The 25,446-nt window shown below is 46.0% G+C and overlaps 2 pseudogenes across 1 annotated transcript; one reads left to right on the top strand and one right to left on the bottom strand.

The window, feature by feature from the left end:
• Positions 1–2,919: 2,919 nt before the first annotated feature.
• On the top strand, positions 2,920–3,341 carry LOC110320953 (annotated as a pseudogene). The gene has a single exon (XR_002380487.1). The product of XR_002380487.1 is annotated as a 60S ribosomal protein L32 pseudogene (transcript).
• A 2,329-nt stretch (positions 3,342–5,670) lies between these two features.
• On the bottom strand, positions 5,671–6,305 carry LOC110321100 (annotated as a pseudogene).
• Positions 6,306–25,446: the final 19,141 nt, after the last annotated feature.

The raw sequence follows: 25,446 nt of genomic DNA on the forward strand, positions 1-25,446 counted from the left end.
CCTCAGAAGACGTGGCATGGTCCTGGCATCTCAAACATCCTAGGGCCATCAATGTAACTGATCTCATTCACCTCCACAGCTTCACCCACTGGCCTCTCAGAGCATGTCTGTAGGGCATCAACCTTGCTACACATTGCCTCGCTCATCTCAGCAGCTTGCAGGACCTGATGAAAGCCTCCATTACCACCCCTAAAGCTTGCACAATCAACACCATATAGATAATGCTGACAAGTTCTTCAGTCAGCTCAATATGGTCTGGCCCACTTCTGCCACAGCTGTCATGGCCTCTTTGTGCCCTGGTTGCCAAACCTGAGGAGTAAAATCTTCCATAGGCAGTTGTTTTTAAGTAGAGAACTCCTTTAGCTACATTCTCCATTCAGTTCTCTCCTTCAAATACATTTGCATTTTCACAGGCTGGAGCTTTAGATGTATGGGTCTTTCCCTCAAGGCATAGATTCTATTCCTAGTGCAAAGTGAAAGATTTCTCCTTTTGTTTTGTTTTGTTTTGTTTTGTTTTATTTTGTTTTGTTTTGTTTTTCAAGACNGGGTTCCTCTGTATAGCCCTGGCTGTCCTGGAACTCACTTTGTAGACCAGGCTGGCCTCGAACTCAGAAATCTGCCTGCCTCTGCCTCCCGAGTGCTGGGATTTTGTGCCATTCTTTCTAGCAAATCCAGCTGCTTTTGAAGGGAAATGAAATTTAAGATGAAATTTAANACCTGTGATTCATGTAACTTATGTCAAATAGTCCAGAGAGTTGTTTGTGAGCTTAGAAGCCTGAGGCTGAGAACCTAGTAGAACAGGCCCAGGCATGTCTGAACAGGCCTGCCGTTAAAACATTCCTTGGGCTGCCTGGCCATAAAGATATAAAGGGAATGCAGGAACATGTCCGGGCTATCTTGACTGAGTCATCAGCCACCTGGGCCAGCACGTCCTTCTGCCCATTGCCCTCCTGACATAGTTTGAAGTTACACATTAACCAGATGTTCCGCTGACCTAGATAAGCTTCCGGCCCTTGGGATTCCTGACACCCTGACTTGCACGTACTATTCTGCAGACATATAATCATTCTGCTAATGTTTAAATGAGCCAATCCTGTGAAACCGTACCAATTCCTCCTAGCCTCCGACCCTCTCCCTATAAAAACCCCTAGCTTTTGAACCTCGTGGTCGATTCCTCTGTCTCCTGCATAAGATACGTGTCGGCCTGGAGCTCCATCATTAAACTGCCTCGTGTATTTGCATCAAGACGGTTCCTCACGTTTGAGACTCGAGCGGGGGGTCCCCAAAAGAGGGTCCTACACTTTCTGTACACCCTCAACCACAACTTCCACCACCCTCATGCTCTCTTATCCTCCCCAAAGGCTCAGATTCCCAGATCTCCTCTCCACTTGCTGCTCTTCCTTCTTGCAAACCGGAGTAAGAACGGTGATCAGTAGTCACAGCACGGCCTGCATAGTACACTCTTGAAATGTCCTGTTTCAAAAAACAAAAATCTTTATCTTTTGGATTCAGTTTCACTCTAATTTCTCATAACATGGGAAAGGTACAGATTCTTTGCCAAGATAAAACATCCATGGCCTCTAATTAAGTTCCCGATAGAGTTCGTATTCCCCTCTGAAACCTCATGAGCAAAGTCTTACTGTTTATATTTTTCTCCATTCTGATCCTTACAACTCCCACCAGAATGGTCCACTAAGCTCTGTTTACAACATTATAGGGCCTCTCTAGCCCATACCTCAAATTCTTCTCATTCCTGCCATAAACCAGTCCCAAAGACCTATGAAGTACAGTCAGGGTTGTGATAGCAACAAACCCTACTTCTGGTACCAATTTCCTACATTAGCTATTTTTGCTATGACAAAACATCCAACAGCAGTGACTCAGGACAGGAAAGGTTTATTTTGGTTAACGGTTTGAGGGAATACAGCCCATTACAGAAAACAGGTGTGGTTTCAGGAGTGAGACAGCTGGTCACACTGCATCGATAGCCAGGAAGGGAAGAGATAAATGCTGTTATAGGTGGCTTCTTTCTTCTTCGCTGCTCTGCCTCAGTCAAGGGGATGTTGCTGCTTGCCTTCAGCATAGGTCTTTTCTTCAGTTAAACTTCTCTGGAAATGCCCCAAAGGTCCCTAAAAGGTGTCTCCTAGGTAATTCTAAATCTAGTCAAGGTAATAATAATGAACCATTAGAGTAATCTATTCGGGAAAAGAAAGCATGAATGGTGATGGTGGAGGGAGGCAGGACCTGAGAAAGACCAGGAGTAAACTTTCTGGTGGAAATGTTCCATAGAACTTCATGGGACTTTGTTTTGCCCGGGGGATTATAGATGTTAAGACTCAGCAAATGATTTACATGTCTTAGTTAGTGTTCTATTGCTGTGAAGAGAGACCACAACCAAGCAACTATTATAAAGGAAAGCATTCAATCAGCGGGCTTGCTTATGGCTTCAGAGACTTGCTATGGCTTCATTATCATCAGGGTGGGAGCAGGACAGAACAGGCATACTGCTAGAGAAGAATCCGAGAGCTTTACACGCTCAGACAGCCGGCAGAAAGAGAGAGACAGAGTGGGCCTGGCTTGTGAACCCTCAAAGCCCACCTCCAGGGGCGCACCTCCTCCAAGGCCATGCCTCTGAATCCTTCTCAAACAGTTCACATTCTGGGAACTAAGCATGCATTTTTATGAGCCCCATAGGGCCATTCTTAGTCACACCATCAGGACACATGTTGTTGACTCTAAGCTTGCAGACAGAAGAATAACAAAGTATAATGATTCGTATGCTGAAAAGAAATTTATCATGAAAATAAGATGAATTCATGGGTAGATAGAGGGATGACTAATGGACAAGTTTTTTTGTTTTTTAAAAAAAAAACTCTTTGCTTCTTCTTCCTTGGTGCTGCCTATGAGGTGGCTGCCATCTGTTTTGCGGCATCATGGCTGCTCTCTGCCCTCTGGTGAAGCCCAAGATCGTCAAAAAGAGGACCAAGAAGTTCATCAGACACCAGTCAGACCGATATGTGAAAATTAAGCGAAACTGGCGGAAACCCAGAGGTGTCGACAACAGGGTGCGGAGAAGGTTCAAGGGCCAGATCTTGATGCCCAACATCGGTTATGGGAGCAACAAGAAAACCAAGCACATGCTGCCCAGCGGCTTCCACAAGTTCCTGGTCCACAATGTCAAGGAGCTGAAGGTGCTGCTGATGTGCAACAAATCTTACTGTGCTGAGATTGCTCACAACGTGTCCTCTAAGAACCGAAAAGCCATCGTAGAAAGAGCAGCACAGCTGGCTATCAGAGTCACCAATCCCAACGCCAGGCTATGCAGCAAAGAAAGTGAATAATAGATGGTGTCTTAGTCAGGGTTTCTATTCCTGCACAAACGTCAGGACCAAGAAGCAAGTTGGGGAGGAAAGGGTTTATTTGGCTTACATTTCCATACTGCTTTTGATCACCAAAGGATGCAGGACTGGAACTCAAGCAGGTCAGAAAGCAGGAGCTGGTGCAGAAGCCATGGAGGGATGTTCTTTACTGGCTTGCTTCCCCTGGCTTGCTCAGCCTGCTTTCTTATAGAATCCAAGACTATCAGCCCAGAGATGGTCCCACCCACAAAGGGCCTCTCCCCCTTGATCACTAATTGAGGAAATGCCCCACAGCTGGATCTCATGGGGAGCATTTCCACAACTGAAGCTCCTTTCTCTGTGATAACTCCAGCTGTGTCAAGTTGACACAAAGCTAGCCAGTACAGATGGCTTGTATGTGTGATTTGTGTTTAAATAAAGTCACAAAAATTGAAAAAATAACTCTTTAATAAAATGTTAATGGTAGGGTCTGGGTGGCTCATATTGTACCTCATCACTATGCAAGTTGTTTTTTCTTCCAAATATTTCACAATAAAATAAAAAAGAGCTAACTTTTAAGTAGCAATGATTGACTGGTTACCTAGGTACAAGGAGTTTAATAAAGATTTTCCTGGGGTTGGAGAGGTGGCTCAGTGGCTACGAGCACTGACTGCTCTTCTGAAGGTCCTGAGTTCAAATCCCAGCAACCACATGGTGGCTCACAACCATCCATAATGAGATCTGATGCTCCCTTCTGGTGTGTCTGAAGACAGCTACAGTGTACTCACATACAATAAATAAATATATCTTTAAAAAAAAAAAAAGATTTTCCTAATCCCATTATCCTAATGTTACAGGTCAGAAAGTTGAATTCAGAGGCTAATAGCTTGCTCAGAGACGCATGGCTATAAGCACTGAGCTAGACCTGCTGGGTTCTCCTACATGCTTGCAGCAGAACTTTCCCCCAATTGACTTAAATATTAATACAACAAGAAGCCTGTGACTGTGCAGTGGAAAAGGAAGGTGGGCAGAGAATTTTTGAGACAGGAGAGAGAAGACAGAGAGGAGAAGGAAAGAAGGTGGAGGAGATTTCACATGGCTTTAAATAGCCACGGGTAGCTATGACTGTCTTATAAGGGATGGATAATTACAAGACAATTTGTCCAATCCAGGTGGGCAGTTTATATCAACATCAATTGGCTCTGAGTTCACTGTGCGGCCATTTTGTGGAGTGAGAATTTACTGACATAAATCTGACTTATAAATTACAAGCCTCTAGAGTGTTGACTTTACTGGGTTACTGGGATTTGGGACCATTGACCACAGCGAGTAGATGGCTGAGAATGTGAGCAGAATGCGCAGCAAGAGAACCACAGATGGGCGGTCGCTGCATAGGGTTAACCATGGAGGCAGCAAGGTCACCGGGGTCAGAGAATAGCAGGCGATAGCGCAGGACTATCGCCTTTTTTTTTTTAAATCTGAACAAACCCTGTATTCTTTAGACTCTTATCTCTAAGACTCCAAACAGCTACACATGTTACAGCATTCAACAAAAATATTATAGACATTTTTCTGCTTTTCATTGTCAACTTACAGGACTGTGGCTCAAAAAATATCCTGAAACATTTTTATAAATCAACTGAGATAGAACTTATATGTGTCTGCTTAAACCTTATTCCCCCAAACCAAAGCTAACAGCCAAGAGCTGCTGGTTGTTTTTGTTTCTGAGACAGGGTCTTGATGATATAGCCCTGGCTAGCTGGTAACTATGCAAATCAGACTGGCCTTGAACTGCCTGCCCCTGTCTCCCAGTGCTGGGGTTAAAGACGTGTGCCACCGCAAAGAATAGCTGGTGTTTTAGCAGTCCGAGATACACATTAGTCTAACTGGAAGACTGAACTGAAAGCAACCACAGCAGAAAGCCGAAATCTGTCAGCTAATTTGATAAAACAGTATTGGTCTCAAAATTACCAGCCATTTCTTTTAGCTGATACTTCTTTTACTAGCTTTATAAATTGAAAATGAACAGTCTAATTTAACTATAAAGCTGAGTTCTCATTTTTTGCACTGTTATTTTTTAAAATAGTTTTTAACTTAATTTATTCGCATTATATTTTTAAACTCCACATTCTTTCCTATATAGTTGCATGTCAAAAAAATACTAAATGGTTTCACGGTTTGCTGAAATACATGTAGGAAAACATAGATCTGTGACATAATAGCTTGCTTAAATATCTCTTAAAGAAACATAATTAATTTAGAGAGTTCCAACACATTTTTTAAAAAATTTTCATATCAAGAAAGTTCAAAAGGTTACATCACTGCTACTATCTTAGTCGCCCTCGGAATCACTGTCCCTCCTCATGAGGTCAGGGCCCCGCACTGAGGGCAGCAGCAGGTCTTGGATGGGGTTTTTTTGGGTTCTCCTCTAGGTTCATGCCACCGAACACCAGAGGACCGATGATGAACTGTACCTTGATATCCCCTTCCTGATAGACGAACACCGTGGGGAGATTCCTGTCGGGGTAATTGGGTATGCAGGTCACTGAAATGGCTTTGATAAATTTTACATCGGGAAACTTCCTAGAGTCCACTCAAGCGATGGTTTATCCGGGAACAGGGGAATCCCTTGATTGTATAGGTGTAAGGCCCCACAAGCCCTCGCCAGCTTTCATAACTTCTTGAGATGTCCTTTCCTGTGAGCTCTAAAACTTCTCCAAATTTGTTCAGCTGAGTTGCTTTTCCACTCAGCCAACATTTGGTATATCTCAATAACTCATTCATCCTCATCTCTGAACTCATCCTCGTTCTCCTCCAGCTCTTCCAAAGTCGTGTCTTCATATGTTTTCACCACTGACTGCTGAAGGAGCTGCTCTTCCTTCTCCATTTCTTCCTCCTCCAGCTCCTTCAGGCTCTTCTTAGGGGAAGGATGTTATTCCTCTCAGTGTCTACGTTGGGGTCCTGCATCTTGCCTCCAGTAGCTCAGACCAGCCCTCTGCCCCGGCTCCTCCACTCCTCTCTGCGCATGCGCCGGTGCATTTTTTTTTTTTTTTTAATTTCCTGCAACACATGCTGACACTTAGAACTCCACAGGCTTTCTGCACTCAGGCAGAGGGACACTTGTTTTCACCCTTTTTCTGTACATGCTCCTCCGAGGCAGGATCTGAAGAGGCTATTCCCTCTCAGCCTTCCTACTTAGTACTGAGTTTAGATTGGCCTCAAAGGGATGAGGGATGATTTCTGATCCTCAGGCATAATCCATCAACGGCCCCATGAATATTAACACTATGTTTAGGGACTTTGAAGAAATTTAAGATAGTGTCTACATTCAAGAGGCTATTAAAATAGTTTACCTAGCCTGGAGAACTAGATTCTCAACCCAGGCTTGGTGGTACATACCTATAATTACAAAATTCAGGAGGGTGAGGCATGAAGATACAGGACAGCTTGGACTACACAATGAGTAGCCTGGGCTGCTGTCAAGGAGGAGGAAGAGGAGGAGGAGGAGGAGGAGGGAGGAAGAAGAAGGAAGAAGAAGGAAGAAGAAGGAAGAAGAAGGAAGAAGGAAGAAGGAGGAAGAAGGAGGAGGAGGAGGAGGAGGAGGAGAGGAAGGAGGAGGAGAAGGAAGAGGGAGGAAGAAGAAGGAAGAAGGAGGAAGAGGAGGAGGAGGAGAGGAAGGAGGAGGAGAAGGAAGAGGAAGAAGAGGAGGAGGAAGGAGGAAGAGGAGAACGAAAGGAGAAGGGGAGGAGGGGAGGGGGGAGGGACAATCTAGACTCTCAACTTGATTTTGGCATGGATTGTGTGACCTTGAGCAAGCTACTTCAAGTCTCCTCTTCTATGCAATGAGAACTTATCCCACAAGTGTTCCCAACCTCATGTTTCTGTGACTTTGACCCATGGATGCACACAATTTATGCTAATGGTGCAGATGATGCAAAATGTCTTGGGCTGGGTAGAAAGTTGACTTCTCTGAAGCAGGTTCGAAGAAGTGCTTCAAAGAATATCCATAGAGGGGAACAAATATCATTTTAAGTAGAGTAAGGACAGCCTTGGGGGCCTGGAGGTGGGAGAAGCAGACTATGTGGTGTAACATGGGTACATGTGAACAAATGTTGATTTGCTCCCAGATAAAGCATTGATAATAGACCAATGAAATCGTTTCACCCAAGTCTAGCTTGATGAAGTAGTGAGTTTATGGGGGTCACTTATGGGAACATAGGTGACTTCAAAGGCTGTATCCCTGAGAATCTCACCCTGTGTGGGGGATGACCTTCGAAGGCTGCTGATAACCACGGAGCTCCTGATACAGCTTGCAAACGGTTTAGCCAATCACAGCATCTCTTCTTTCCAGCAATTGTTTGCTGATCAAACAACCTTGGATCGGGTCCCTGGGGGTCTTGTTAAATTCTAGGAGTTTCCTGAGCCTTTTAAATTTCATTTACTTCCTGGCCTTGTATGTTTTACTTCCCGGATCTTAGAAGCCTCCTTTCTTCCTTCAAAGGGGAATGGTTCCATTTTGGAGGAAATAGCTGTATCGCAAAATACAAACAGACTTGGGCTTGAGAGGCCACACAGCGACCAAAGTGAGATAGAAGTTTTGACCTTAACATCTGAAAAATATCCATCCCAGGGGACTGAAGCATAGTGATGTGTGAGGAGATTGGTATCTGGAGAAGATTAATCTGGTTATTTATAGCATGGGTAAAGGAAAAACACCGGCAAGAAATCCCCCAAGTGCTCCCTTATCACCAAGCTGTGCAGCAGGCTCTCTGACCCTCTGGGTCTTTGGTCTTCAGCATGCTGGAGCTCTTATCTAGTGCCTCAGGACAGAAGGAGGCCAGGCTCAGCCTACATCCCACCTCAAAAGCAACAGCAAGCACACAGCACACAGGGGAGTTCCAAATGAAACTTACTCTAAAAGAAGAACTCAACAGACCTCAACTGAATAGCATCAATAAATGACAGAAATAAGTAGCCCAGGTAAAAGATAGATGACTCAGCTGATGAAGGACCTCACCACTCCTAGAAGTTGTCCACACACACACACACACACACACACACACACACACACACACACTGAATGAATAGATGCAGAAAGTTCCAGACAAACATGTCAAGAGGAGGTTACAGGAAGATGATGCCAAACTACACCACAAAAGATCAACTGAGATAATATTACATTGTTAATTGAAGTGGAGCTCTGACCAACACTGAGATCCTCAAAGAGCTGGGACAGCCATTGTGCCTGGGGCTGGCAAACCACTGGGTCAGCCTCACTCCCTCCATCTCACCTTTTACCTATTAACACCCAACCCACCTCAGGCCCCATGGGGCTCTGTGCGCAGCCTGGTTCCTTTCACAAAGGCCTGCTCTTTTCTTCTCCCTGTAGCTTCCCCAAAGTAGGTTTTGGGGCTCGCTCCTAATCCTTCACCTCACCTAAACACACATTTAAGAGCCTTTCACCCTGTAAAACCAGCCCAGGGTCACAAAAAAACAAACCTGGGGAATCATCCAAGACTTAGATCTTTGAGAACAGTATCATGAATCTCTCAGGTCCTCAAGGACAAACTTTAGCCCTGCTCTGGTCTCAGGCATTTCCTGACCCTCTGTCCTCCACGGGAAAAGTCCCTTTTAGTAAGGATTTCCTCACAGCTGTGTTTCAACACACTTGTGAGTGACCTCATGGTGTCTGTCCCATCTGTGCTGAATACAAAATCGCCTAGAAGCAGGGAGTTCCAGTCAATCATTTACCTCTTGCCATTTCTGTCAGTGATACAATGAGCTCTCAGTCAGTTCCAGTCATGTGTCATCCGGGCCTATCACCACCACAAGGGTAAGAGACCCCCACTTCTAAGTTGGCTCATTCACTTGACTGACAAGTTGGTGGCTTGTCAAAGGACTAGTTTCTACGCCATGAAGGCCTCTCTGTGTGGCCATTTGGCATGACTTTCACAGCCTGGCCTCAAACGTCACACACTGCCACTTCTATGGTATTTGTGCATCACAAAGGCCCTGCCCCTTTGGTGTGAAAGAGGAGCACAAAAGGTCCCAAGGCCAGCAGAGGACAGCCTGAAGCCTGGCTCCACAGACTCTAGGGAGAATCAGAGTCCAAAGAAAGAAGTCGTTCCCACGTACTGTGGATGAAAGTTACAAAGTGAGAGGACACAGCCTCCGGCCCCCTGAAGCTTCTGAGCCAATGGGGGATATTTCACAGAAATCACTGCTCTTTGAATAAAACCCAGTCTCCAGAGCTCGGCCTCCACCTACCTCTCTACTCAGGCGCTTCTCTCACTGGGCTCCAGCCTCACTTGTTTTTTCTCTAATACTCTCACAGATTAAGCCCCTACCTTCCTTGGGGCCTTGGCATTGGAATGCCCTCCCCAGTTTTGCATGGCCAGGTACTTCCTATCATTTCAGGTCACCCAGCATTTGCCACATGACACTTTCCTGAGTGTTTCTGAGTGTCTTTTTCTGCCTCCTGTCACCGTGATGTGAGCTGCAGAAGAACACAGACTCTAAGTCCTCCGCATGGCTTCATCCCTGTCTTAGAGCAGTGGGTGCTAGGTAAGTCAGGAGCAAATGCAGCTCTTCCTGTCCAAGCAAATTGTACCTATGCTTCCCCCTAGAATACTGGGACCTCAAGCCCCAGCCACATTACTTAGCCAGCTTGCCTTCCCAGAGTGGTTAAACTGCAAACCCGGTTTCCAACCCAACTTTGCTGCCTGCCAGGCGAGCACCAGCACATCTCTGCCCCACCTGCGCTTCTCCAGGCCCCGACTCCTTCCACCTGCGCTTCTCCTGGCCCCGACTCCTTTGGCTGGATTTCCAGTGTCTACCCTCCTCCTGGGAAGTACCATTCCATTCATTGTGCTGAGCATGTGTTTATGGCTTTCCTGGGCTGAAAGATGGAAAACAGTCACTCATTAGCACCCCAAACGCTTTTCAGAGGAAACGGCGTGATGTACCAGGACCCCCACGCGTATTTATTTTTAAAATATGTTTTTTAATTTGAAAGCACAGGGCCGCTGCAGGTCTGCGGGCCGCCTCACCTGCTGCGTCGTGTGATTAGCCAGGCCTTTTCTCACTGGGTGGCTCGGACAGCTAATGGACTCAGGCTCCCCATGTATGTTTATCTTCAGTTAATTAAAATTTTGCCAAATCTTCCTCACAGCCCTTGCTCACAGCAAGGCCAAGCCTTGGCTTGTGGTCCTGATCTGGGCTGGCAGGCTGAATGGGGGCGGTCATCCTATTAAATATTAATCTAAGAAAGCAATCAGGCCTATGGGCTTCCACCCCTGAAGTTCTCCCGCTGGGAAGTCACAGATCGATGCCAGAGCTCAGCGCCTGTGGCAACTCATCCTGCCAGGCCTTGGTCAGCATCAGACACGGGTTTTCAGAACTGTTTGATGATAAATCTGGGCAGAATTCTGAGCAATCTCTCTCAAAAACTGGGGTGAATTACACCACAGGTCTGCCTTGGACGGGGACGTTAAGCGCAGCGTGAATGTGTACCTTATAAATGACGAATGGACCAAACTGACAGCGTTTATTTGGAGGTGCTGGCTTAGGTAAAGACTCACAAGTACCTCTCACATCAGATGTCAGTTCTGAAACTGTCTCTGAGGGAAGGGGAAGATGAGGGCAGAGCTGCCTCCTCAGAGCCTTCACTACCCCTTTTGGAGATTTGTAGAAGCTGCCAAAGTTCACCTTCGTCTCTTCCGTTGCTCTTAGTCCTGTCCCTGCCCCCAGATCATTCCAGTGGGTACCTTCTGCTAGCAAATTTGGGAGACACAGAAAGACTCTATGGGGCCCCAGGTGGTGGTGGTGCACACCTTTAATCCCAGCACTTGGGAAGCAGAAGCAGGCAGATCTCTGAGTTCAAGCCCAGCCCAGTCTACAGAGCAAGTGCCAAGACAGCCAGGGCTACACAGAGAAACCCCGTCTCAAAAACAAAAACAAAATAAAACACAAAAACAACAAAAAGAAACAGTGAAGTGTGGTTTTAATTTTATCACTCAGAAGGATCTGCCATGTTTGGTACCTGGGTCAGTGACCACATTTAGAAAGCAGATCTTTGCAAATGTAATTAGTTTAAAAAAAAAAAAAAAAAAAAGGTGGGCCTTGGTCCAAGGACTAGTGTTTTTAGGAGCACAGATAGAAGAGATACAGAGGCATATGTATTGCCAATGAGGCGAGAGGCAGAGACTAGAATGATGTATCTACAAGTCAAGCATCTCCAAGGAATGTCTGCAGCCACCTGCAGCTGGAAAGCAGCACAGACAGATCTTCCCCAGAGTCCAAAACATCCCAGCCCTGCTGACACCCGGACCCTTAGACTCACGCCTCTAGACCCAGGGAGAATAAACATCTGTTGTTTTAAGACACCAATTTTGTAGTGTTTACTGTGACAACCTTGGACAGTAACAGGCCTACACCACTCTGGTGCTTCCTTCTCTACAGACTCTGCAGACCGTCGGTCACCCTGAGCCCTTCCCTTTCTGGGATGTTGAAGACAAAGAAATCCCAACTTCAGTTTAAAATGTGGGATAAAGCTAAGGGCAGGACCCCCTCACATCTCAACTCTTACCAGGGATTCTGGAAGCATCACAGTTCATGCTCTTGGCCAAGCAGCAGTCAGTGGGTATGAGAGATTACTCTTCATAGGGATGTCACTCTGCCTCAGGGGTCTTTCAAGTCTCATGAGCTGTCACCACAGACAGAGGGGACAAGACACTGGCATGAACTGATACTTGCCCAGGCCAAAATATAGATTTTCGTATTTTATATCAATTAATTCTTCTAAGAGGTGAGTGTTAGGAGGAGGGTGTAATTCAAAGGTAGCTTGTTAACTGAGCATGCTTGAGGTGTCGGGTTTCATCCCAGCATGGAAAGAAGGAAGGGAGAGAGAGAGAAAGAAGGGAGGAAGTAAGGAAAACAGTTGGGCTGGATCTACGCAATCCTTCTAGAGGTGGAAGCTGAAAAGGAAGCTGAGGAGAGAGACAGACAGACAAAGACAGACTAACAACACCGTCAGCCAACTGATTCCCAGTGACTTCAACCAACCAACTACTTCATCCAACCACAGGGGAGGCCACATTCCTCTCCTCCCTTAAGAGACAGTGCTGAGATCTAGCACCTTTGGGGCTCTAAAGCAAACCAGAATACATTTAAAAGAACAGAAATCATACAGCCCGTGTTCCCAGGTTACAAGGAAACAGAAACTAGACATCGACAGCAGAAAGACAGCTAGAAAATACCAGCACCGCTGTACAACAAACAGCACACTTACAATAACGCACGGGTCAGAGATAAAGTAGCATGAGAGATGGCCAAGCATCTGAAATAAAACAAAAATATGCGGGATGCAGCAAAAGCGCTGGAAAAGCCGGGCGTGGTGGCGCATGCCTTTAATCCCAGCACTCAGGAGGCAGAGGCAGGTGGATATCTGAGTTCGAGACCAGCCTGGTCTACAAAGTGAGTTCCAGGATAGCCAGAGCTATACAGAGAAACCCTGTCTCGGAAAACCAAAAAAAAAAAAAAGCGCTGGGAAGCTGGCAAGGGGGGGAGGGGAGAGGGAGGATGGCACTGAATGTGTGTTCTGGCAACAAAGGAACAGTAAAAGCAGCCATCTGAGCTGTGCTGAAGGTCAACAGAAGTTGAGCCTTTGATCCCAGCACTGGGAGACACAGGCCTCATCTACACAGTGAGTTCCAGGCTAGTGAGGGCTACACAGTGAGACCCTATCTACAAACAAACAAACAAGCAAACAGAAGAAAAGAAATAATGTGGGCTCAGCAGTGTGTGCCTGTGGCCTCAGTCATCTAATGTATAAAAATGAGGGCCGGGCCACTCCTAGGTATGGTTGAGGAGAAGGATTTTATAGTAGACATGAGGGAGAGAGTAACCAGAGGCGTCTGGAAGAGTCCAGACTGAACATGGCATCTGAATAGAGTGGGCCATGAGTGGAGAATGAGGCAGGAGAAGGAGAGGAGAAAGAGGGAAACTAAAGAAAACCAAGAGGGTACATAGCCAAAATGGCAGCGTTTTATAGGGAAGAGAAGCTGGGGGAGGGAAGGAAGCTGGGACTGGAGAGGTTTAGAGTAGAGGGTGAGGAAAGGAGGGGGTGGGGTGGCAGAGGAGGGTGGTGAGGGGGCAGGTAGGAAGTGCTGAGAGGGGCCAGGCCTCTGAAACAGGTACTTGAGATGCTGAGAGAGCCTGGCAGCCAGTGTCTGCTTTGTTACTAGGCTCCGCAGTTACCCATTTGTCCATGGTTTCTTCCAGACCTAACACTTAGGAGGCTGAGGCGGGAGGATCGATTGAACCCAGGAATTTGAGGCCAGCCTAGGGTATCACGGCAAAACCCTGTATCTTCAAAAACAAGGACAGAAAGAAAAGAAAAGAAAAGAAGAGAAGAGAAGAGAAGAGAAGAGAAGAGAAGAGAAGAGAAGAGAAGAGAAGAGAAGAGAAGAGAAGAGATCAAACTGTGAACAGGAAATCAGCAGAGAAAGCCAGTAAAACTAGAAGCTGATTCTTTGAAAAGATCAGGAAAATGCATAAGCCTTTAGCCAGACCATGAGGAAGAGGAGCTATAGATGAGTGACGTCAGAGATGAAGGGAGGTATCACCACAGTTCTCACAGGCATTAAAGGAGTGATGGAGAAACAGCACGAACAGCTCAGTGTCCGTGTGTGCCATCCTCAGTGACATGGGTTGAGTCCTCAGAGGAGAGAATCTGCTGGAATTCATGCCAGAACAACCTGACAGATCTTGAACATTTTGTGTATGAATGAAGTTGAATCGACGATAAACTGATGGAATGGATTAACCGGTGGGTTTCACCACATGTTTAAGGAACCCCTCAAACCAATTGTCTTTAGTCTCTGAGCAGGAATGTTTCTTCACTCACCCCATGAAGCCAACATGACCCCACTACCAAAACCAGTGTCTACAAGAAATGAAAATGACTGCGCAATAGTTCCTGTGGACATAGACATAGAATTTCTCAAGAAGGGGCTGGAGAAATGGCTCAGACATTAGGAATACTAGTCCTTCTTGCAGAGGACTTGGGTTTGATTTTCAGCACCTACACAGTGGCTCACAACCTTCTGTAAACCCAGCTCCAGGGTATCCAATGTTTCTTTTGGCCTCGGTGAATACTGCATGCACATTATGACACCAGACATACATGCTGGAAAAACACCCAAACACATAAAAATATAAAACAGACCAGACGGGCAGTTTATTTGTGTGGTGCACGCCACAGCATATGTGTGGAGGTCAGAAGACAGCCTGTAGGAGTTCTGGGTAGGCTCTGGGGTTGAACTCAAGTCTTTAGGTTTGGTAGCAAGTCTTTGCCTTCTGAGCCATCCATTGACCTACAATAAGATGTGTTAAGGGGGATGGGCAGAGAGAATGTCTATTATAGTATAGTGTAATAATTGGTCCATGTTGGGCCGGGCGTGATGGCGCACGCCTTTAATCCCAGCACTCGGGAGGCAGAGGCAGGCGGATTTCTGAGTTTGAGGCCAGCCTGGTCTACAGAGTGAGTTCCAGGACAGCCAGGGCTATACAGAGAAACCCTGTCTCGAAAAACCAAAAAAAAAAAAAAATAATAATAGTAATAATAATAATAATAATAATAATAATAATAATAATTGGTCCATGTTACTGCTTGTGGACGTTGTACATCGTGGTGCGGAGCCTAGTGCGCACCACGATGTACAACGTCCACAAGCAGCACAACTCTTATACCGCATTCCCTGAAGCAGGATCTCTCAATCAAACCCAGAGCTCACTGATATAACTAGCCTTCCTAGGCAGCTTGCTTTGGGGAATCTCCCTGTTTTCTCCTTTGAGGCTGAACAATTACATCCATGCCCATCCAGCATTTATGTGCACTTTAGGGTTCTGAACTCTGGGCCTCAGGCTTGTGCAGTGTGATCTTTATCACCACGCCACCATCTTCCCAGGCCCCTGGCAGCCTTTCTTGAGAACCATGCTGGCCATGGGGCAGTGAAGAACTCTCAGTCATGGCATCTCAAACCTTCTTCAATTATAACTGCTTTTCCAGAAGAAATTTTCATGTGATTCTGAGCGTATTTGTATACAAGACAGGTAAATTAATCAATTACTGAGAGTAAATCATAAATATATCTTTAAAAATTATTTGAGAATTATATTATTTTATAATTTAAAGACTAAATCAAATTTGCATACCAATGAGAGAATATGAATATTTATTTTTACATAGAGGATTAAATCTTGACCTAAATATTTGATACTGCATAAGAGAGAACATGAAGGTTTTCCAGAGTTCACTGATATTTTGATTTTACAATAAATGCTAAGAATGTCACTTTGCATAAATATTATGCATACTAAATGCATACTAAATGTCATACAACAAAAGTTTCAGAAATTGCTGGAAATTCTTTCCTAATCCCAAACTCAAGACAGAAAGCTTTCCAAAGAAACATTCCAACACAACACGATCCAGTGGTATTTGCCTTTGATACAGGGAAGTCATGCGATGTGACCTCCTGGAAACACCTCAGATTCACTGGAGTTAGATTTCTGAATGGATTTTTGCTTTCTATACATTCAGAAATCCTTTGCTTTGGCCAAATTTTTCAGTGCCCCAGTTACTCACTCCCTTCTGGACCTGACTCAGTTTGAAAAGCTGAGCTCTCTCTGATCTTACAGAGAAGACTAAGCCAAGAAGGAGTCCTAGAAGGTACAGCAACCACGAATAAGTTCATACTCTGGCTCAGGTGACAGTGATGTAGCAGTGTAGACCTCTTAATGGTAATGAATGGGACACTCTAACCTGGGGTGCCTATGGAAAGTTGTTCGCGTGTGGGGACTGGGTCGGGTGTAACTACTCTGCCACCAATTCATACCTCATCTCCAAAACTGCTCTAAAACATTGTGTTTGTGGGGACTGGAGCGATGGCACAGTAGCTTTAGTCCCTGGAACCCTCATGGCGGTAGAAGAAGTTGTTCTCTGCCCTCTACACGCACACACGATATGCATGTGCCCATGTTCACACACGACTCACACACACACACTATTCATAATTATTGCTTTTAAAATCATGTTTGTTACTTGAAAAACAAAGGGGCCACAGACAAAGTCTTCCTCTCCACCCTGCCACCAACTGAGCCCATCCTTGCCATCTGCATCTCTCCTGGCATAACAGATTTCTTGAGAGTCCTTCAAACATATCCTTGGTCTTCATACATACCAAATGTGGGACCAGTGAGATGGCTCAACCAGTAAAGGTTGCTGGCTGCCAAGCCTGAAGACTTGAGGTCAATCCCCTGGTCCCCAAATGGTGGAAGGAGAGAAGAGATTCCCATGGGTTGTCCTCTAGTCTCTACATCGTGTCATAGTATGAGGACCCGTGGTTCTTCCTTCTCTGTCCCATAAATAAATGTAAGGAAAAAAGTCATCCCAAGTATGTCCAATAGGACAAACACGTGGCTTTTTACACCCTAGCTCCCTTCCCCCAGGAGAAAACATTGTCTGGATTTAACCTTCAGAAGCTATGTCCACTCCTCTGCCTTCTCTAAGCTCTGTTTGAACTTCAGGTGCTCAAATGCCGAATGGGAAGGTTTCTGTGTTTCTCCTGAATGCTGGCAAGTTGCCCTGCACACGCCTGGTACCTGGAGTCTGAAGGGAGAACTTGAGATCTACGCCAACAGAGGCAGAGGACTTCACTCTAAAAAAAGAACAGGGCAATCTCCCTTACCTCCAAGGGACTTCTCTGAGCAGAAACCACGGGGAGTGCAAGAGAAACATCTGGCGTCTGGCCCTTCTCCCTCCCTCCTACGGTTTCTCCAGAACTTCTTCCAGAAGCCAGGGGAAAGGAAGCGCGGATCTCCACCATCTACACGCTGGACAGGCACCAGCTTTGACCGAGTTCTGTTTCAAAGCACTACCCCTCCTTCCTACCTCCCACAGACGCCCACCCGGCTGCCGAGTATAGAGAACACTGAGAAAACTTAGGCCAAACGTGAACCTGGGATGATAAAGCCTTTGAGAAAACAGCTGTTTGTTCGTTCCTTTATTATCATGGTTTTGCTCCTATCTGGTTTGATTACAAAAGCCTGTTGGGAAAAAATAATAATCCTTTACACTTTAGAGGAGTCGGTGCTGGGCTCTTCCAACCTCCATTCCATTTCAAAAAACTGGAGAAAAGGGGTTGAGAATCACGCGTTTTAGCTAAAAGGCCCCTGTCGGACAGTCCTCTTCCCTTCTCTGCCTCCCTCAGTGTGGCTACCTGACCTTTACGTGCAGTCCCAGAAAGAGGCCTGTGGCTGCAAGGGACAGGGCTCTTGCAGCTGAAGCGGCAGGAGCAGTGTCTGCAATGGCTCTGCCTGCCCCTCACGCGACCTGTGGCGGCTCCTCCTCCTCCTCCTCCTCCTCCTCCGGCCCTGCTTGAGCAGATGTCTTTCAGGCTGTACTGCATTGCTCCAACCTCAGGTCATTTCCCCTCTGAGGAAACTGCCCAGTGTGTGACGCTTCTCTTCTGCGATGGCAGGAAGGGTCAGATTGTTTTTCTTCCTGCCTCCACCCCCACCCCCACGCCCGATTTGTGGGACACAGCACAGGGAAGGTGGTGGGCACACTCCCTCCCAGATGCCGGATTATTCCAGAAGACCAGCTGTGGCAGTAAGCAACTGGCATTTCTCCCAGTATCGCGGCCCGGATCTTAGACTCCTTCTGGTAGAGCTTCGCCCTGACGTTCTCCTGCCCTCTTGCCTCTTCCCCTTCAATTCCTCCTGGGGAAGCTATGGAAACCAGAACCCACTCTTCCCAAAGCCAATCTAAAAATATTTCTCTACTCCATTCCCCCTTCTTTCATGTAAAGGCTGACCTCAGGTCATGGAGAGATGGCTCACTGGCCGCTCTTGCAGAGGACCTGGTTTGTGTCCCAGCCCCCCACATCGTGGCTCATAGCCATCTGTAACTACAGTTCCAGGGGGTCTGCCGCTCTCTTTTGGCCTCTATGGATGCATGTGGTACACACACATACACATAGACAAAATACTCATACACATAAGATAAAACTAAATCTTAAAAAATAAAAGCCGGGTCGTGGTGGCACATGTCTTTAATCCCAGCACTTGGGAGGCAGAGGCAGGCGGATTTCTGAGTTCAAGTCCAGCCTGGTCTACAGAGGGAGTTCAGGACAGCCAGGGCTACACAGCGAAGCCCTGTCTCGAAAAAAATAAAATAAATAAATAAATAAATAAATAGAAATTCAACAACAGATGTTGGTAAGAATGTGGGAAAAAGGAAGCTTTGTTTGCTGTGGAAAAGCCTAAATAAATAAATAAATAAATAAATAAATAAATGGAAATTTGACAACAGATGTTGGTAAGAATGTGGGGGAAAAGGAAGCCTTGTTTGCTGCCGGTGGGAGGGCAGACCACTGTGGGAGTCAGATCAGAGTCTCCCAAAAAAAAGGAAAATAGAATTACCATATAACCTGCCTATTCCATTCCTAAGCCTTGGTCCAAAGAACTCCATGCCCTACCTCAGAGATGCCTACACGTTCACGTACTTACTGGTGCTGTGTTCATTCTAGCAAGGAAACGCAACCAGTCTGCATGTCCAGCAGCAGGAGAACGGGTAATGAAAATGTGCTTCATGTACAAAATAGGGCATTATTCCGCTGTAAAGAACATGAAACTTACAGGAGAGGAATGGATCTCAAAAGTATAACATTAAGGGAGTAGAATCTTAAACTCCAGAAGACAGAAAGAAAGAAAGAAAGAAAGAAAGAAAGAAAGAAAGAAAGAAAGAAAGAAAGAAAGAAAGAAAGAAAGAGAAAAGAAAAAAAAAGAAAATTCTTCCTCATAATGAGCTATAGTCTAGAATATATTCATGAATATATGTGAACAGGTATTAAGCATGGATATAGCCTAGAACTTAGAAAGTGGGGTACTATTAGGTGATGCAGGGGATCAGAATGTAGGTAAAGGGCACAAGTCATTAGAGGTAAACTCTTTTTTTCCCCTAGCTTCAACTCCTCTCTCTCAGAGGGGTTTATGTGTGTATAATTCGTGTGTGTGTATGTGTGTGTGTGTGTGTGTGTTAGATACATGAATTCAACTCTGCATACTAATATAGCAAAAAACACATTTCTAGATTCCCAAGGAATCCACCCTTTGTTACTACTCTGAGGCATGAATGGGAGAGCTGGGCTTGCTTTTAATCCTGTCACTGTAACAGGAGTTAAACACACTAGTCAGTCACTGGCCTACTTAGAAAAAAGTCATTTTAAAAAAATATTGATTTGAGGGAAAAGAATTTTATAGTCCAAAGAGAAAAACAAAACAAAACAAAAACAAAAAACAAAGTCAAGAGATTCTATGAAACAAAATGAAAAGAACACACCTAGAAAAACAAAAGGTTTCTTATGTTTGTGACTGGAAGTGTTCATCTTGTGAAACTGTCCACACCTCTGAATGTGATCTGTGGATTCCATGTAACATCCATCAGAATACCGGTGGTGTTCCAGACAGAAAGGGGGTGGGCGGGAACCTGGGATGTGGCTCTGGAGTCCAGCACCTGCACCTGCCTAGCATAATGAGGTCATAGATTCAGTCTCCAGTACTGGGGTGTGGGGAGAGTGAGGCAGAGAGGGGCGATTTATATGGAATCCCCAACCCCAAAATTCCAAAGTAATCTTATCTAGAAAGAGCAAAGCTGAAGGCATTGTAACTCTTGACTTCAAAAGATACTACAAAGCAAGAGTAACCAAACAGCACGGTAATAGCCCCCAAATAGATACTGTCAAGTGGAACAGAGAACTGGAAACCATGTATTTGCCCATGTAACATAAGGAAAATGAAAGTTCTTTTTAACAATAGTGCTGGGGGAACTGCATTCGCATATGCAGAATAAGCTAGGTTCCCATCTCTCACTATGTAAAAAAAAAAAAAAAAAAAAAAAAAAACCTCAAAATGGATTAAAGACTTAAGAGTAAAATAAATAAATCAGACACTATGAAATCGGTAGAGCAGGACACAGGGAACACTTTGGAATGTGAGCAAAGAGGTTTTTGGTTGTGACCCCACCTCTGCCTCCCGGCAAAAAACTGAAAAGAGGAAAGAGAAAACTGACACCTCCCACAAACATAACAGAGGGGCGGGACAGGCATTCTCTAACACCGGAAGGAATTCAAACAACTCAGTAGAAAACAAAGCCACACACAAATCATAAATTGGTTAAAAAGAGGCCAAGCCCTAACTAGATTTCTCCAAAGAAGATATACAGATAATCAACAATTATGGGGTTATCATCCATCACCAGGGGGCACAAAGCAAAACCACAGAGCTCAGGGAGGGAGGAGAGATGACTCAGCAGATTAGAGCATTGCTGTTCTTGCAGAGAGGTTCAGTTCCCAGCATCTATAGTGCTTCAAGGCTGCCTAGGGGACCTGGCACCTTCTGACCCCTGCAGGTTCCTGCGCTCATGTTCACACACACACACACACACACACACACACACACACACACACACACACGCGCGCGCGCGCGCAATGGGACATCAAGTCAGCCCTAATAGGATGTCAATTATTAAAAAGATGAAGGTAACAAATGCCTGTGGAAATGTTGAGCAAGGAGAGCCTTGTGCACAGCAGGTGGGAGCGTGGCCACCGGAGAAACTGTGTGCAGATGCCTCACAAAACAAGGAGCACAACTGCAATGTGACCCAGAAAGCTGAGTGTATATTAGGAAAAACTGAAATCAACCCGGCCAAGAGTCTGTGGCTCAGAGTTAAACAGCAGCAATTCACAGCAGCAGAGGTAGGATCAGTCTAGGTGCCCAGCGACAGACAAATGGGATAGAACAGAAGGTGTGGTGGCACACACCTTTAATCCCAGTACTGTGATTTCCAGGACAGTCAGGGCGACACAGAGAAACACTGTTCTTATTATTAAAAAAAAAAAAAAAAAGTAAACACACAATAGAATATTATTTGTCCATTAACAGGAACACAATTGTGTCATTCGCCCAACATGGGTGGAATTGGAAGTTTAAGTGACATAAATCAAGCAAGTGTCAAGAAAGACACTGTGTGTTGTATCATATCCCGGCTGAATGCAGTAGAGATGCAATGGTCCAGAGCCTGAGCAGAGATGTAGAGGCAGTGGTTAGTGAGCAGAGGGTTGCAGCTGGAGGGGAGGAATCACTGCTAAGGTCCTATAGCATCCAGGGTTTAATGGTGGCGGGCAAGTAGCTGGTGGAAGGATTTCGCATGTTCCCACACACTGAGAAATGAGAACTGTCTGAGGTGATGGATACGCCAGTCATCCTGATCCAATCATAACACATTGTGTACAGACACTGAAAAATCGCAGCTACATTGTAGCTCATGAGTACATGCAATATGTCGATTAAAAATTGAATACAGAAGTCAAAAACTGATGTACCTTCCTTAGTTGAAAGTCCTAAGGTCCCAAAACATCTCTGAAAATATGGGAGAACAGAAGGCTGCACAGAGAGGCCAGAAAGAATCTAGACATCCAGGACCCACGAGGGGAACTCAGGTATGACCAATCACCATTAGACCCTGCCCTGGGCTCTGGGTCTTCAGTCTGAGGACTCCCACATCCCATCAAACTATGACCCGACTCATTACACTCTGTTCTTGCTAACCTGCCTGCTGTTAAAGTGCTGATGATGGCCCGTGAAGGGCTCATCTCCACCCACTCCACCGCCTGGCCACCGAGCAATCTGGCGCTTTTGTCTGTTTTCTAGGCCCATCCTTCTGCCTCTCTTTATGGATTCTGGAAGCCTCCATGATACTGCCAGTAAAAGTCCTCTTTATTGAGAGGCAGTTCCTGTTGTTTATACTCAAGAGTTCCAGCCATACCAAGAGACTCAACAGCTCTTCTCTGAGGTACAGTCCCAAGAGCAATTACAACGCCGGCCCATGTACAATCAAGGACCCCCATGTTCAAGGTAGCGTTTTTTTTCATGATAATCAGAAAAGCCAGAAACAGCTTGTCCTGGTATGCTTCGCTGTCGCTGTCATAAAACACTGACCAAAAGTGATCTGAGGCTGGGGGAGGGCTCGTTTCGCTTACATGTGCACAGTCCACCTTTGAGGGAAGTCAAGGTGGGAACCTGGAAGAGGTAGGAACCAAAGCAGTAGTCGTGGAAGGACATGGCTTGTTGCCTTTCTTCCTGTGCTTTACCCAGTGTGCCTTCTAATGCAACCCAGGACCACCTCCCACAGTGAGCTGGGTCCTGCCGCGCCAACCATTAAATAAGAAAACACCCTACAGACTTTCCTACATGCTAATCTGATGGAGGCGATTCCTCAACTGAGGTCCCCTCTTCCAAGATGACTTTAGTCTGTGTCTAGTTTGACAAAAGCGGATCAGCACACATGTAAATAGGAATAGAAATGCCACTAGACCCTGGGGTTATGAAATGAGCTCAGATGTGTAGAGAATACAAACCACTCCATAAATACCAGCTACTGTTCCTATCAACATGCGAATGAAGACAGGATCAGAGAGCCTGCTCCTGGGGCTGGAGAGATGGCTCAGAGGTTCAGAACACTTGTTGCTCTTGCAGAGGTCCCAGGTTCGAGTCCCAGAAAGAAGCCTAGTGGGACTTGGCCCTGGGGAACCCCTGGTGCCAGACTCCCTGCCCCTCATATGATGGCTTCTGGGAAAACTGGAGGGAAAAGGCCCCCTCTGAGTGTGTGGAACAAAAATGACCTTGAAGCAAAGCCGAACTGTAGACTGTGGATCGGTAGAAGTACTTGGTACGCATTCACTGTATCATTTCCTCTCTCAGGCTCTCTCTTGTTCGTGTTAGGTCTTATTAGAGGGGTGATAGGCAAGGTTCCCAAGCCTTTCTGCCATACCCCGCAACCTACCCCAAGCATGGGACTAGCCATGAGTTTGCGGTGTACCTGGGGAGCCAGACCCAAGCTCTGTTGCTGGGACCTTTGCCAGAGTGACTTAAGTAAGACCCTGTTCCTCTCTGACCCCCAGTTTGTTCTCATACAAATAGAGTCATGAGTGAAAAGGATTTGCGGCCAGGCGTGGTGGCACACGCCTTTAATCCCAGCACTTGGGAGACAGAGGCAGGCGGATTTCTGAGGTCGAGGCCAGCCTGGTCTACAGAGTGAGTTCCAGGACAGCCAGGGCTATACAGAGAAACCTTGTCTCGAAAAACAAACAAACAAACAAACAAACAAAAAAGAAAAGAAAAGGATTTGACCCTGCCTTCTAATTGCCTCAAAACACCACAGACTGTGGGTCCCCCCCCTCAACTCTAGCTCTCTGGAAGCAGAGACTGGCATCCGCATCTTGTTGAGCTCATCAGAGTTTGTGATATTCTATTTGCATGAGGGTCGGTGCATATGTACTTGATGCTGGGAACTGAACCCCATACCTCACAGATGCTAAACTGCTATTCAACCACTGAGTCCTGTTCAGTAAGGTTTGAAGGCCAATGCCTAGAAATGCTCCAAGGCCTCCACTGATATTCAGATTCCCAAGAAAATGAATGCTGTTCTCACCTAACAGAGAGCAGCTTTGAGTGGCCTGCCTTGCAGTCCAGGGATGTTAGCCACTTGCCTGTGAAGAGCCTGCTTGTGGCCTGGCCCAGCATGGGAAGAAGCTGTTCTTGTATCTCATCAAATACCTCAGCTCAGCTACTTGCCTCCCCCTGTGTGGCTTTTGTTCAAAAGGCTGTGAGAAAAGCTGGCACCTTTCCCTGGAGGCCCAGTTTCAGGGCCTGAAAGCTCTTGAAGACAATGGCAAGTCTCTCCCTACTCTCGGTGGCGGTGGCTTTTCTATTTCCGTAGTAACTGTCTTCCATGATGCAGGGTAGCGTCTCTTATGTTTATTTATTTTAACGTTCATTAAGTGTTTCAAGTACCTTAGGTTGGCCTTGAGCTCCCTATGTAGCCAAGGATGCCCCTGAACTTCTGACCCTCGTTCTTGCCTCTACCTTTCTAGTGCTGGAATTACAAGCATGTGCCACCATGCATCCATTGGTTTAAGCATCTTTAGGGGATGGACCTCCGGCTTCACACATGCTAAGAAGCATTTTATCCACTGAGCTACATCCCCAGCCTTGTTAATACCTCTTATGCAGACCACACAACAGTTCCTTAGTCCTCTTCTGACCTCCAGTTTCTCCTGCCTTCAGCCACTCCTTCACAGTACACACTAGTGATTTTCCTAAGCCGGCCTTCACCCCATCTCCTCTGCCCACAAGCTGTCTACCTCCCAGTCAAAACCAAGTTCCTCCCCTGTCCTTCAAGTCCTTTGAGAACCGGACTGGAACCTCTTTTACACCTCCTTCAGGCCAATCATTACTTCCAGGAGATGAATAAAGGATTTTATATAGTATGAAAATGTAATCGTGATTTTTTTTTTTTTTGCACCGTTAATAGCTTCAAATAAATAATGAATGATCCACTTTGGGCTCAGTAAGCTTTTTTGGATTCTTTTCATAGGGTTCCCTAGGTTGATAGAACCCCATCAGTGCCTGATTTTCATGGCAAGGCATTTGCAGGAAATGAAGGGGGGGGCTTAGCAATGCGGAGCTCAGGGAGGGAATCTCTCCCTGCCCCTCCATCTGCTTAACCGTAGCTTCTCTCTCTCTTTTCTAGGGTCTGCCCAGGTCTTAAACTCCAGAGCCAGCACCTCCTTGTCATCTCCATCTGAGTGTTTTTAATAGGGACAGGTCTACAGGGACCTGGAGTATCAGCATTCCCCTACCTTTCCAACGTCCTTTGGAGCCTGCCTTCCTGTGCATTGCCCATTGTGGGCTAATTAAATGAGCATCCTTGACCAGTCAACCATCTTTAGAAACAGCTTCCTCTTCTCATTAGCAACTGGAACAGGTGCATACCCACCAATCCCGGGGCTGTTCCCCATTCTGCACCTGTGGCAGGCATGGCTGTCAGAGCACTTGCCCCTGGGTGTCAAGTGGTCAAGTGACAGGCACACTCAGAATCCTTCTCAACACAAGGTTATATCCATCAGTCAGAGTGCGCAGGTGCCTGAGACATTCCTTCCTGCTTACCATCAGTGACCCAGCTGGTTAATAGCTAATGTGTTTA

The sequence above is a fragment of the Mus pahari genome, chromosome 4 (genome assembly GCF_900095145.1).
Source record: "Mus pahari chromosome 4, PAHARI_EIJ_v1.1, whole genome shotgun sequence".
NCBI lineage: Eukaryota > Metazoa > Chordata > Mammalia > Rodentia > Muridae > Mus > Mus pahari.